Source organism: Equus quagga, chromosome 13 (genome assembly GCF_021613505.1).
Source record: "Equus quagga isolate Etosha38 chromosome 13, UCLA_HA_Equagga_1.0, whole genome shotgun sequence".
Classification (NCBI taxonomy): Eukaryota; Metazoa; Chordata; class Mammalia; order Perissodactyla; family Equidae; genus Equus; species Equus quagga.
Genome location: NC_060279.1, coordinates 25,634,334 through 25,648,044, shown reverse-complemented (window position 1 = coordinate 25,648,044; position 13,711 = coordinate 25,634,334). Strand labels below are relative to the sequence as shown.

At 44.8% G+C, this 13,711-nt stretch overlaps 1 long non-coding RNA gene across 1 annotated transcript; it reads left to right on the top strand.

Annotated features, from left to right (window-relative positions):
- The first annotated feature begins 5,858 nt into the window (after window positions 1–5,858).
- LOC124251298 (uncharacterized) lies at window positions 5,859–13,126 on the top strand. The gene is made up of 4 exons (XR_006891725.1): window positions 5,859–5,999; window positions 9,990–10,140; window positions 11,650–11,746; window positions 12,326–13,126. It is a non-coding gene; the product is annotated as an uncharacterized LOC124251298 (long non-coding RNA).
- The last annotated feature ends 585 nt before the right edge of the window (window positions 13,127–13,711 follow it).

Below are 13,711 nucleotides of genomic sequence, written 5' to 3'. Positions count from 1 at the left end.
AGCTCTTTCTCAGCATTTTCCTCTTTATAAAGTTGGGAATAATCCCAGTTCTCCTGTCAGAGGGACATGAGAGAAAGTGGCAGATACTGCTATTTACCCTCCTACTTCCCTCTAGCAGAACTGCGGATTTTATTGTAGTGACTAAGTACCCAGCTAAAACGTTACATTTTCCAGGCCCCTCTGCAGTAAGGTGTGGCCAATGAAACGAGCACTAACCATTGAGCAGACTTTTAGGAGAGCTCTTTAAAACTCAGAAGAACGCCGCTTTGCCCCTCGTTCTCGCCTTTTTCCAGCCTGGACACAGAAGTGAGGATGGCAGCTCTGTCTGCACACAGAAGATGGTGCAGCAGAAAGACAGAGGCGTGGTTCTCTGATCCCCTGAAGCTGCTATCCCAGTCCTACACTGTCTCCCTTTTGCCTCTTAGGTGAAAACCTAAATCCCTAATCTGTTTAAGCCACTGAGGCCAGGCCTCCATTATGGTATTAGCAATTCCTAGTTGATACAGAAGGCAAAAGTGGAATTGCAGAGTCCTGAAGTCCAAAGACTTGGCCTGTTCTTTCTTCTGTTCTGCAGAAACCAACATGGGGACTGCGCTTCAGTCTGGCCTGGCCATTTGGTGACAGTGGGAAGTGAGCGTTATGACGTCTCTGACTTTGTGTTATCCCTTCTGTCATTTCCAATCCACACTGGATCTGTAAGAATGAGGGAGGACAAGTGTCTTCTCGTAGGATTTATGGAAACTGATAGCAGCAGAAAAATAATTGGCAAGAAAACAGACCTCAACTCTGAAAGCTGGTGACCACTTGTTTTTCATCTGTTCTGGTGTCTTTCAAAGCAAAATTAGGTAATGAATCAGGATCCCCAGTTTGGTAGGAACTTAGAGGCCTTGTGGTCCAGTCTGACACTTGACCCACGTGTCACCTGTAGGTCATTTCTGAGAGGCAGTCTCCAGCCTCTGCTTGAGTGCTTCCGAGGACAAGGTACTCACTGTGGCTTTTCTAATGGGCTCTGATTGTTGGAGACTTTGTGAAACTTCCATCCATCAGCGTTAGTTCTGTTTCTGAGATTACACAGTACAAGTCTTTCTCTTCGGCTTCTTAACCCTCAGCTATCTGAAGACATCTGCCATGACCTCTTTGAGATTTCTCTTCTCCAGGCCAATCATTCTTAGTTCCTTCAATGATTTTTTTTCTTAAAAGTTATTTTTTAGTTTTGGTCGTCTTATTAAAAAACAACCCATGCTCATTCAGCAAAGACAATTAAAACGGTGAAAAACATTAAAAAATCAACACTACACCTACTTGTTGACAACTATTATTAAAATCTTGGTATGTTTCCTGCCAGACTTTTTCCTGCATGAATAATAATAATGATAGCCAACCGTTTGTTTAGAGAGATCCTTGTATGAAAAGGTAGTTTTGTTAGTAATCTGCTGAGCCCGGTGCCTGGCACGTTATTCGAGAAGGTAACATTTTTTTGGAGCACTTACTCCATGCCAGAAACTCTTCTAAGCTCTGTCCGTGTGTTCAGTCAGGTAATCCTCGTGCACCCATTGGGGGTCAGCACCAATATTTTCCCTGTTCTCCAGAGAAGGAATCGGGCCTCAGAGATGGAAGGCAACTTGCTTAGTCAGTAGCACAGCTAGCATCTGAACCCAGATAGTGTGAGCCCCAAAACCCACATCAGTTTTCACTAGATAATTGCTTCTCTGAAACAGAAGACATAAAAGCACTTAATGAATAGTAATAAATAGGCTATTATCATTATTACCCTTTTAAAAGGAGAGATCTGAATGTTGAACTCTTAAAAGGACCGAGGGGATTATACTATTTTCTTGGGGGCGGGAGAGCATATTATAAACAACCCCTAATTAAGCTGCTTTATATGCCATCCTTCTGGATTGTACGACATGCTAAAGGGGAATCTCTGCTTCTGAAAAGCTTAATGTCTCGTATAGCAGAGGGTTATTGAAGGCATATTTTTAACTTCCTTGCTGGTCTGTTTATCCTTGGTCCGTTGAGCTTTACCCAGAGAAATTAAATTCTTAATATCAGGCCAAATAAAAATTAAGAAGATATCTTTTCTTGAAACACACACCTACACGGGAAAGCAGCATGACAGTGGTTAAAATCACGGGCGCTGAAGCGAAGCTGCCTGGGGTTAAATCTTTGCTTTGCCACCTTCTAGCTGTATGATTTTTGGCAAACTCCTTAAACAATCTGTGCCTCAGTTGCCACATCTGTAAAATGGACATAGTAATAATAATCCCTATCTCTAGAGTTGTTGCAGTGATTAGTTAGTTACTCCATGCAGGGCGCTTACGACACTGCGTGGCACAGAGCAGTGCTCGGTGCGTCTTCACTGGCGTTACACACGGACCATCCCCTCCGCAGTGCAAAGCTAACAAAGAAACAAAGGAAAGTCATGCCGTATCAACAGTTACTTTGGATTATTCTTGCTTATAAGCCTCATACTTTTCCAGTGCATGAAAAAGAGATTTTTGAGAGAGAACGCTTCAGAAAATAGCTGTGGGGATTATACCCAGCAAATTCTAGCTCTGAAGGATGAGGAAGCTTGAAATTTTTATGCATTATGAACACCAGGTGGCGCTGTAAACAAGGACACTAACAGGCTCTTCGCCTCCCTCTGGGCTCCTGGTGTCTTGTGATCTCCTGAGCTGGAGAGACCCAGAGACCCAGGTCTCTGTCTCTCTCTCTCTCTCTCTCTCTCTCTCTCTGTCTCTCGCTCTCTCTCTCTCTCTCTTTTTTTTTTGGGGGGGGGGGGTGAGGAAAATTGGCCCTGAGCTAGCATCCGTTGCCAGTCTTCCTCTTTTTGCTTGAGAAAGATTGTCCCTGAGCTAACATCCGTGCCAATTTTCCCCTTTTGTATGTGGGACACCTCCACAGCATGGACTGATGAGTGGTGTGCAGGTTCACGGCCGGGATCTGAACCCGTGAACCCCAGGCCACTGAAGCAGGGCGTGCAAACTTAACCACTACACCTCTGGGCCAGCCCCACTCTCTCTCTCTTTTTTTTTTTTTTAAACAATTCCAACATACAGGAAATGTAGAATTTCAAAGACAGTACCAAAACTTGTGGTATAATTTAATAGTGTATATTTATAAATTAACACCTTTTAAAAATGATTCCACAGATAGTGTGTCTATTTCAGGAAACAATTTTTGTAGAGCAAAAATAGGTGCAATGCCTAATTAAACTCACAAGTAACATTTAAAAATTAACATTTTTAACACAAACCCAAAATTATAACTTTATGAATAGCTTCCTTTGGAGATAAAACCAAATTTGTTTATATGAGGCCCAAGCCAAATGGTCCCCCGGCTGCCCTTCCCCAAGCTCTGGCAACACCGTTTCTGCAGGGAAGAGATTGGCTGCAATGACTTAGAATTCTGGTTGCTTGTCTGAACCTTCATTCTGTGGGGTTCAGAGTTTTCCTCACAGAGAGGGAAGTTTTCTCTGCTGGTCCTTTCCTAGCCTCTTATCTATCCACCTCTCCCAGGCCTAGCTTCTTGCTCGCTTCCTGTGAGCAGAGACTGTCCACTTCTGCACCTGGCCTGGGACACACGTCCTGCTAACACTTCCTCCCTCTTTGGTCCTCTTGGGAACACTCTTTGCCAGGCCAAAAGACAGCAGAAGGCCACGGGGAAAGATAAACGGGTTAATATTTATGGAACACCTGCTATGGGCCAGGTGCTTTGCCTACGTCATCTCCCGACAACCTTAAACCTAGTATCTGTCACCATTTTGCAGGAGAAACAGATGCTCAGAGAAATTAGGTAAGTCTCCCAAAGTAGACAGCTGGTTTGTGGCCAAGGCCACGTGTTTTTCCTGTCATCGCATGTGATCGACTCTAGGAGGGAGAGAGGTCAGGACCAACCACTCCGAGAGAGGTGAATCTCCACGGGGAATTCTCCCCTTCCATCTGCGGCCATGTCTGGTCAATTTTATCAGTGCTGCATCTCTTAAGCATGAGCTCTCCTCTCAACTCCCTTCCCACAGCTTTACTTACTTCAGGCCTTTATTCGCCTCTTCCTGATATAGTCCCAACTTTGGAATCTGAAGACTTTACCTTTAACTAGGGGTTTGACAAGTTGCTTAACTTTGTCTTACCTCAGTTTCCTTATTTGTAGGATGGGGATAATGGTGTCTTTCTTGAGGGTGAAATTGTGAGGATGAAATAAAACCACGTACGTGCTCGTGGAGCTCATGAAAGTTCCCTTCTCTCCTGTTCACTTGGAAGACGCATTGATTCATTCATTCTACAAATGTGTACTGAGCAGCCACAATCTGCCAGGAATTCTTTTGGGCTCTTAGGACACAGCAATGAATGAGACAGACATGCTTCCTTCACCCAAAAGAGTTACTGTGCCTGGAGGAGAGAGAAAATAAACAATTAGAAGCTAGATAAAAATATAATTTCAGGGGCCGGCCCAGTGGCACAGCAGTTAAGTGCGCACATTCTGCTTCGGCGGCCTGGGGTTCGCTGGTTCGGATCCCGGGTTTGGACATGGCACCACTTGGCATGCTATGCTGTGGTAGGCATCCCACGTATAAAGTAGAGGAAGATGGGCATGGATGTTAGCTCAGGACCAGTCTTCCTCAGCGAAAAGAGGAGGATTGGCAGCAGTTAGCTTGGGACTAATCTTCCTCAAAAAAAAAAAAAGATTTATAACAAAATATATATATATATAATTTCAGATGATGCTAAATGCCGGAAGGAAATAAAGCAAAGTCAGTGGATAGAGATCTTTGACTACCTTGTTTCCTTTGCTCTGAAGGCCCAGTTGCCATTTCTACCCCTGCTGAACTCTTACTCATCTTTCAAGGCCCTCTTCAAATGATCATCTTTGTGAAATCATCATAGTTCACCATCAAATTTAATCATGTCCTTCTCTACACTTTCCCATTGGTTGTCTAAATCTATCTGTAAGGCTGCGGACCATCACTGTATCTTATTCATTGTCCACTTTCAAAAGAAACTCCTTGGATATTTACTGAAGAGGAAGACTGACACCATCACCCCAAGCAACTACCTGACATGCAAGTTGCAAGTGGCAAACCCTCAGGGCGGTCATGGAGAGAGGGAGGAGAAAAGGGGCTGGCATCCTGGAACCTCTACAGGGTCCAAAGGAACAAACTTCCAAGCAAACAGCATAATGAAACATCCACACTTTGTGTGCGTGTGTGTGTGTCTGTGTGTGCATGTGCATATGGCAGGGATGAAGGCTGATAGGAGGAGAAACCTATGCTTTCTAGCAGGAGTGATACTGGCTCTCTTTTTCTCTAAAAAGCCCAAGAAGGCTCCTGCAGGAGGCTGGATTCCTGGGAGCCACTGGAATGAAGGCATTGCACATTAAGGACCTGCAGTGGCTGAGTGCATCTGACCCTCACTGCTCCCAGGGAGCCCCTCGGCCACCTGCAATGCCCTTGCTCCAGCACCGTAGTGGCAGATTCATCCTTTTTAATTAGCTACTCAGAGGCTGAACACAGCTCTCTCTGGGGTCCTAATATTTCCCAGAACGAGGCCGCTCTGCACCCTGGAATTGAAGTCTTTCATATTTTTTCCTTTCTACCTCCAGCTACAGGGGGCTGGCGAGGAGGCGTGAACGCAAGGAGGAATGGATGTATCACACCTGTCGCAGACTTCTTCCCAGCCACCGTGGGTGGGCATGGAGATTGGTTCTATCTGTTATGAAACCTGAGGCAAAGACTAAATCTGGCTGTGCTGACTTAGCTCCCCTGGTTGAAAAAGCAGCTTGGGGCTCTTGGGCACAGAAAGGAATCTCACCCAGCAGCCATCATTTGTAAAGTTGCCTTTGTCCCCCACAGGAATCTGAACTTAGAGGAAATGCCAGCTGAGTCCTGACCTTCCTCCTTCCGTGACAGAATTCCAGCTGTACCATGACAGAAATCTGACTCTGAGAGTGAGGGGAGTGTGGTGGTTTCCTTGGACTCCATCCAAACGAAGCAAGATGAGGTACGAATTTCTGCTTTGTTTTATCTCTGTAGATGTTCCTGCAAATTCCCACCAAGAGGTTAACCAGTCCTTGTCCCTTTGCGGGGAGCTTTGTGGGGAGAGGTGAAGCAGCATTTTCCAGGCCAAGAGAACTTTGTTGGCTTGTCCTGGAGGTGGAAGACATTGAGATCGGGGTTGGTGGAGAAGAGGCAGAAGCAGCCAAAGGAAAAGAGTTTCAAGGGCTTCTTCCAGATTGGGAGGGGTATTGCAAAGACCCCCCTGTGCCCAAGCAGGGTACAAAAGCAATGCAACTGCTCCCTTTAAGAGTTTGCACAAGTCTGAAAAATGAGCAGGTCAACAGGGAACAGAGTGACTGATGACCAGATCAGAAGGCTTTCCCTTAATGTTGTAGACTCTATAAGACCCCCAGGACCTTTGCACAAATCAATGCGCAGCCCCAACTGTGACTGAGATTGAGTTTCTAGTCAACTCGGAAGGATGAGGTTCAGAGCAAATTAAATCTGTTCTAAAAAAATAAAATGAAATGAGATATGGCTTAAAATCTTGAATTTTATGGAGCAGAATCTATACTCGAATCAAAATATTAGTACAGCACCCCCTATATTCTTCCTGTAAGTGAATAATAGGGCAGAACTGGGAAGCAAAACCCCAAGTGGGACTCAAGTAGCCTTATTCTCAACCTTCTAAAGAGAGAGAGTTGGGGGACAATTAGGCATGAGTTGGAGGAGAAAGGTGGGGCAACACACATCCTGGAATGGGTGGTGTACGAATTTGTTAGGGCCGCCATAACAAAGTATTACAGACTAAGTCGCTTAAACAGCGACTTATTTTCATTTTCATTTCAAGAAGCTCAACATCTAAGATCAAGGTGTCAGCACAGTTGGTTTCTTCCGAGGCCTCTCCCCTTGGCTTGTAGGTGGCTGTCTTCTCTCTGTGTCTTCACATGGTCTTCCCTCTGTGTCTGTGTTCAAATCTTTTCTTCTTATAAAGGCATAAATCATAACGGATTAGGGCCCACTCTAATGACCTCAATTTACTTTAATTACCTCTTTACAGGTCCTGTTTCCAAGTTAGTTATTTCTGAAGTACTTGGGGTTAGGACTTCAACATATGGATTTGAGCGGTGGGGAGACTCACAATTCAGCCCGTAACAGATAGCCGTCCTCCCTTTCTGCTTAGACCTTAATCTACATAGGGAGTCAGCACTCTATCAGACGGAGGCCACACCTCCAGGAGGAAATGACATCTGGGAGGAATAAATACAGGCCTCTGGAGGGGTGGTTACTCGAAGGGGAAGGGGAGAATCCTTCTCTTTTCAACATATGCTTTTGTTACTTCCTACGCTGGGCTGCAAGGCAAGGGTGCCAGCCCACAGTTCAGTCCTGTTGTCTCCATCGTCCCATTCCCACTGTCTGGGAGCAGCCTGGGAGAAGCCTTCTGGTGTTTTAGTTTTCTTTCTCCATCCACTCTAAGAGAAAGTCTGTGGGGCATCTTTGCAAGAGGCTGCAAACATTTTGCTACAGAAAAGTACCCAAATTTCTTAGTAAGCAAGCAGTCTTTAAGAAACTACCTTGTTAGACCATTTAGTGGAAAAGCTGGGCCCTAGAAGATTGGCCCTAGGATGGAGTTGTTACGAGGGGACAAAACAAAGGGGAGGCTGGGTCAGTCCATGTAATAATAATTGCCTCTGCCCCAGGAGGGTACCTTGTATGGAGTATATGTATGGGCTCCTCGGTGGGCATCCCAGGCTTTCCTGTGGGTTCTGACATAGGGAGTCCCAGCAGATGAGGAGTGATCACGAGGAGGCATTCATTCTCCTGGCTCCTTCCTCCCTGATGGGCCGCGCACAGGCAGCGGCTGCTTTCTCTCTGAAAACCACAGCCCCTGTTGAGCCACTGCTGCTGCTGCAGCCCACTCTGTGGATTCCCCCACTGCCCATGGGGCGCTCCACCTGGTTGGTTTCCCCTAACCCTGAACCTTTGTGAATAGACCTTTCATTAATAACTTTCCTTTTCCTTAATAACTCATTTAAATGTGCCATCTCTTTCCTCTAAGGACCTTGAACTTTCCCACGTGCTAGGCGCTGTTATAAATATACGTTTTCTGTTTTTTTAAAAAACAGCTTTTTTGAGATGCAACTTATATACCATACAGTTCACTCATTTAAAGTATACAATTCAATTGTTTTAAGAATATTCACAGATATGTACGGATATTGCCACAGTCAATTTTACAACATTTTCATCACTTCAAAAAGAAACCCCATGTCCTTTAGCTATCAACTCCCTTCACCCCCCACCCTCCCAGCCCTAAGCAATCACTAACCTACTTTCTGTAGATTTCCCTATTCTGGCCACTTCATATGGACAAATTCATATAGCATGTGGTCTTTTGTGACTGGCTTCTTTCACATAGCATTATTTTTTCAAGATTCTTCCACATTATAGCATGTATAAGTACTTCATTCCTTTTTGTGGCTGAATAATATTCCATTATATGGATATATCACCTTTTCTTTATCCTTTCATCAGTTGATAGACTTTTGAATTGTTTCTACCTTTTGGTTCTTAAGAATACTGCTGCTATAAACATTCAGGTACAAGTTTTCTCTGGACGTATGTTTTCATTTCTCTTGGGTACATGCCTAGGAGTGGAATTGCTGAATCATATGGTAACTCTGTGTTTAACCGTTTGAGGAATTGCCAGACTATCTTCTAAAGCAGCTGCCCACTTTACATTTCTGTTGTAATATAATTATGATTTCCCTGTATCCTCACCAACACTTGTTATTATCTGAATTTTCATTCTAGCCATCCCAGTGGGTGTGAAGTGGTATCTCATGGTGGTTTTGATTTGCATTTCCTTGATGACTAATGATGTCAAACATCTTTCAGTGTGGTTATTGGCATATATAACTTCTTTTGTGCTCACAACTACTTTATGAGGCAGGCAGATCCTCTCCATTTAGAGATGAGAAGAATGAGGCACAGAGAGGTGAAGTGACTTACCTAAGGTCTACAGGGGGTGAGGGTTACTCTAGGATATGAACTCTTGCAGTCGGCGTTCGTGCTCCTAACTACTACCCCATGCTGCCTTGGCCTAAAAGAATAAAAGGATTTGGGGGAGAGCAGAACAAAAAGGCAGAGTGGCCAAAGGACTTTTAAGAAGAAGAAGATCTCCTACTCAATTTCAAACACTTTATATTGCTGCATATAAATCTCCTTCTTCTCCATGTGTGAATGGTTATTTTGTGGAAAGGGGGCCAAGTTCTTTCATGTTTGGGTTAAAGCCAGGGTGAAAATAAAGGAAGAGGTGTAAGATGTAGGGCAGAGGACAAGAACTCAGCAGGGGCAGAGGCTGGAGACAGAGCTGAACAAGATCATATGGATCCCTTAATAATTCACAGAAATCTGGGAGAGGACTCCAGCTTTTGAATAATCCAGACAGTTCAAACAAACTGTGTCTGGACCTGAGGGGCCTGGGAGGCCCCAGCTGGGCTTCATTTATAAAGCAGTTTAACAGAAGTGCCGCCAGATTTGCCTCCAGCCTCCGTCCCCTCCCCACACTGCCCCCATCCAGTTCTTAGCCTCTTAGTTAAGTGAACATGTGGATACCAAAGCCCACTATCTCCTCCTTCTCTCTCTGTATTAACACTGAACACACTGGCCTTTGTTTCTGATCTTGCAGAGGTCATAAAATCAGCACCGTTTTCCAAAATATTCCTCAAAGATGGGCTATAAGAATTCATAGAGGTTAGAAGACGCCCCATTTAGAAGCTTTCTCTCCTCAAACTCATCCCAGGAATCTTCTGTCTTTTACTGCAAGTGCTCCCCCCCCACCCTACACACACACACACACACACACACACTCCTCCTGGTTCACTGCCACACTGCCTGATGATTCTCATGATGTGAGAAGCCAAGGTGACAAGAAGGAAAGATGAGTCTGGGAATCAGGTATATTTTCTGAATTTCCATTCTGCATCCCCAGCATCTGTCTGCTGATTTATCAAGAGGACCAGCGATGGTTTAGGAATGATGGACAGTCCTCTGAGGAAGCAGTGCCAGAAGCATGATGAGCAGAAATGCTGAACAAGATGCTGGCTGGAGGGGAAATCGGTCTCCCAGGCCGATTAGCTTGGGTGAGAGCCAAGAGAGGCAGAAACTTGTTACAGCTACAGTCATCTGTCTTGCTACCTTTTTTTTTTCTAGATCCTAGAATAAAATCAGATTAGCTCAAGGGAGCTAACTGGTCTGAGCACACCATAGCAATGTCTCAACGCAGATGACTATTATTAAAAAATGCATGTGATTCATCTCCCCAGTTGGTCTGTAAGACGTGTAAGGTCGGGGGCTAGGACCTTTCTTCTGTAATTCATGGAATAACCAGTACAACACTGGGCCCAAAAAGTCACCAAGCAACTTGCTGAAATGAATTGGCTTTGAAACAGAAATGAAAGGAACTTTTTAATTTTTTAAAAACAAAAAGACTTTGTCTAATCTCTCAGCTGAGAAATGAAAGCCAGGTGAGGCCAATTCATTACATGCACAGAGAATAAGATGGATAATTAAAACAAGGAAGCCCACGGTGAATTTTGGAGGTGGGGGGGGTTCTATAAAATATTAAAAACATGATTCTCACACAGACACATAGCCAAAGATTTATTTAATTCATTAGTGAGGGAACCAGCAGGATGACAAAACCAAATCAAAGGAGAATACAAGAGGCTATTTTATATGATCATTAAAAGAAAGAATGTGGGGGGCTGGCCCCGTGGCAGAGTGGTTAAGTTCGCGCGCTCCGCTGCAGGCGGCCCAGTGTTTCGTTAGTTCGAATCCTGGGCGCGGACATGGCACTGCTCATCAGACCACGCTGAGGCAGCGTCCCACATGCCACAACTAGAAGAACCCACAACGAAAAATACACAACTATGTACCGGGGGGCTTTGGGGAGAAAAAGGAAAAAATAAAATCTTTAAAAAAAAAAAAAGAAAGAATGTGGAAGTAGGTTTGCAAAGTTAGATAAAACTGGTTAATGACCTACACGGCAATAAGATCAGACCTCTGGGCTTCTGTTTTCTATCTGACAGAATTCCTTTGCGTTTCTACCAAAAAATGTCACTGCAACTTAGCAATCTTCTCGGGTTAGCATCTAACTTTACAAAGTCTGGGCCCTGGTCATTAGTAATTAGTAGGTCTAAGTTATCTTTCCTCAAGCACCAGGTGATCCTTAGGCAGTCTTGTTAGACAGTGCGATGGCGTGACATTAAATGGCACATGTAATATTTTTGGCATCTTATTTCCAAGTTTGGGAGAATTTTTTTTTCACACACAGCTTCACTCATTGTAAGATACCGTTTGCCCATAAGTAGAGTCACCAACATGATCACACATAAGAGCAGAAAATGATTTTCAGAAGTCACGTGACTCAAACCGCAAACCCTTCTTTTCCTCCCCTCGCTCTTTTGCCATTTCGACACCTCCCTCCGTGTTCTTTAGTTCTCCGGAAATAACCGCCTCCATGGAATGAATAGACTTACCTTTCTCTGACTTACTTGAAGCCCTAGATTTATAAGCCATTATTCCTATTATGAATGGGAATCATAGTTGTTAGAAAAAGTGTTTGTTTTCTTCTGCTTTTTCCCTCACAGGCCAAAAGCCATTGCTCTGGATCCCACTCAAGTGTGGGTTGGCTGTGCCAATACCATCAACTACGTTGACTACATTTATAGGCAACAGTATCTGACGGTGAGGGAATTGCTTATTGAATGACTTGGAGTGTATCCCTGCCCTATTGAACCAGGGCTAATAAACTCAGCAACAGAGCTTTGGAGGCTTGACTTTCTGCCTCTGAGGCTGTGGCTTGGGAAGAGCCCAACCTCGCCTCTGTGGCACTCTATGGCTGGCAGAGGCAGGGGAGATGATTAGCACTGGCCTGTGTTATTGCTACCCGCTATACCAGCCAGGGACAAAAATCATAGCATTTCTCTTGTGTAGCCCCATTCGCTACAGTGAACCGCCCCTCCCCCCATAGTCATCCCTGCCGGTTCTAGGGAACCCCAGGGGGCATTTTACACGCATACATAAAAGAGTCCTCTGGGTTACCACGAGCATCCATCATTTTCTCCCCTCCCGCCCCAGTTTGCTGGCCTGAGTTCCATTATAGAGATCACATAGGCCCTTGAAGCCACCCAGAGACAAACACAGACCATCACTCACTGTGCCGAAGCACCGGCACCAGGCCCACAGATCCCTTGTAGTCGATGCCCTCCATGCCCCTGCGAGCTTCTGTGAAACAACTCACTTTTAATTCTTTCCTTATGGCAGCCCTTTCTGCCTAGGCCTTGGGCAGGTGTCCTTAGTGCCTGGAGGGAGAGCCATCTGCGTTTCTCCGTCCTCCCACAAGGACCCAGATTTGTGCAATTCTACCTTTTGCTCCTTGAGATGAACTCTTTCCTGGAAGACCCAGGCCATGATTCTCCAAACGTGCCCAAGGATGGCTGAATCCAAGGTGAACAAAGTTGAGGTCCAGGCTGAGACCCTGTCACTCCCTCAAATGGACGTTCACGGGAAAACAGGACATCACGCGTCAGCCCTGACACGCTCACGGGTATTTCCTTGGCGAAGCAGAGGAACCCAGGGGACAGTGTCCTGGCTCTTCGGAATCAAATCTTCAAATGACCTTTTGTTACTGAGGTGAAGAAAGAGTGAGATAGTCGAAAAGAGAAGCAGGGCAGTGGAGCATCATCTCAGCTGTGGTGTTAATGAGTCTGAGCAAGTCATTTCCTCTTCCAGCTCTCACTTTCCTCACTCTGTGAAATCAGAGTGGTACTCTGTCTAGAGCAGGGGTTGGCAGTCTTTTTCTGTGAGATGGCCAGATAGTAAATATTTTAGGCTTTGTGGCTCATACAGTCTCTATCACGACTTCTCAACTCTGCAGTTGTAGCTCAAAGGCAGCCACAGACCATACTGTGTGGCTGTGTTCCAAAGAAACTTGATTTCTAGAAACAAGCGGTGGCCTAGATATGGCTCACAGGCCATGGTTTGTCAACCCCAGATCTTCTAGGTGTTCTCCAAAGTCTCTTTAAGTTTCAACAATTCCTTTAGGTTAGGAGTGGATTTCCTTGATATCACACACACAATACGTTTAAATGTAAGATCTCAAATATAATGACACCAATGGTTTACTTGTTTTCTTGGATAACATCTTCTCTTCTCTCTTCTCCAGTGATAAAATGAATTTCAACAGCATTTACACAGAACGTGGAATGTACAAGGGGATGCTCTTGCTGTAGAGAGTCTAACGGTGTACATGACTAAATCGTACACCTCGAGTTATTCACAAAGTCACGAAAGAGACATACACGTCACTACAAAACATTACAATTATTGCTATAATGGTGCTGTCATCAATTCTCAAGACTTAAATTACGTTAAATTACATCCCAATTTCCGATGCTAGAGGGGACCAGATTCAAAGACATTGCAACATAATATGGGTAGGATATGCAGAAAACCGGGCGGGCCCTCTGAAGTGCATTCCTGGTGAGAACGGACTGTTGTTACTCAGAGAAGTCCTGACTCAGATGGGGACTGATCCGTGACAGATTGTACTTGAGGCCTGAGGGTCCGCTAGTTGTAAAAGTCAGACCTCTGTTCAGTTGCAAAGAAGGGAGCAGTAGTTTGTGGCGGAGAACATGTGAAGAGAACTTA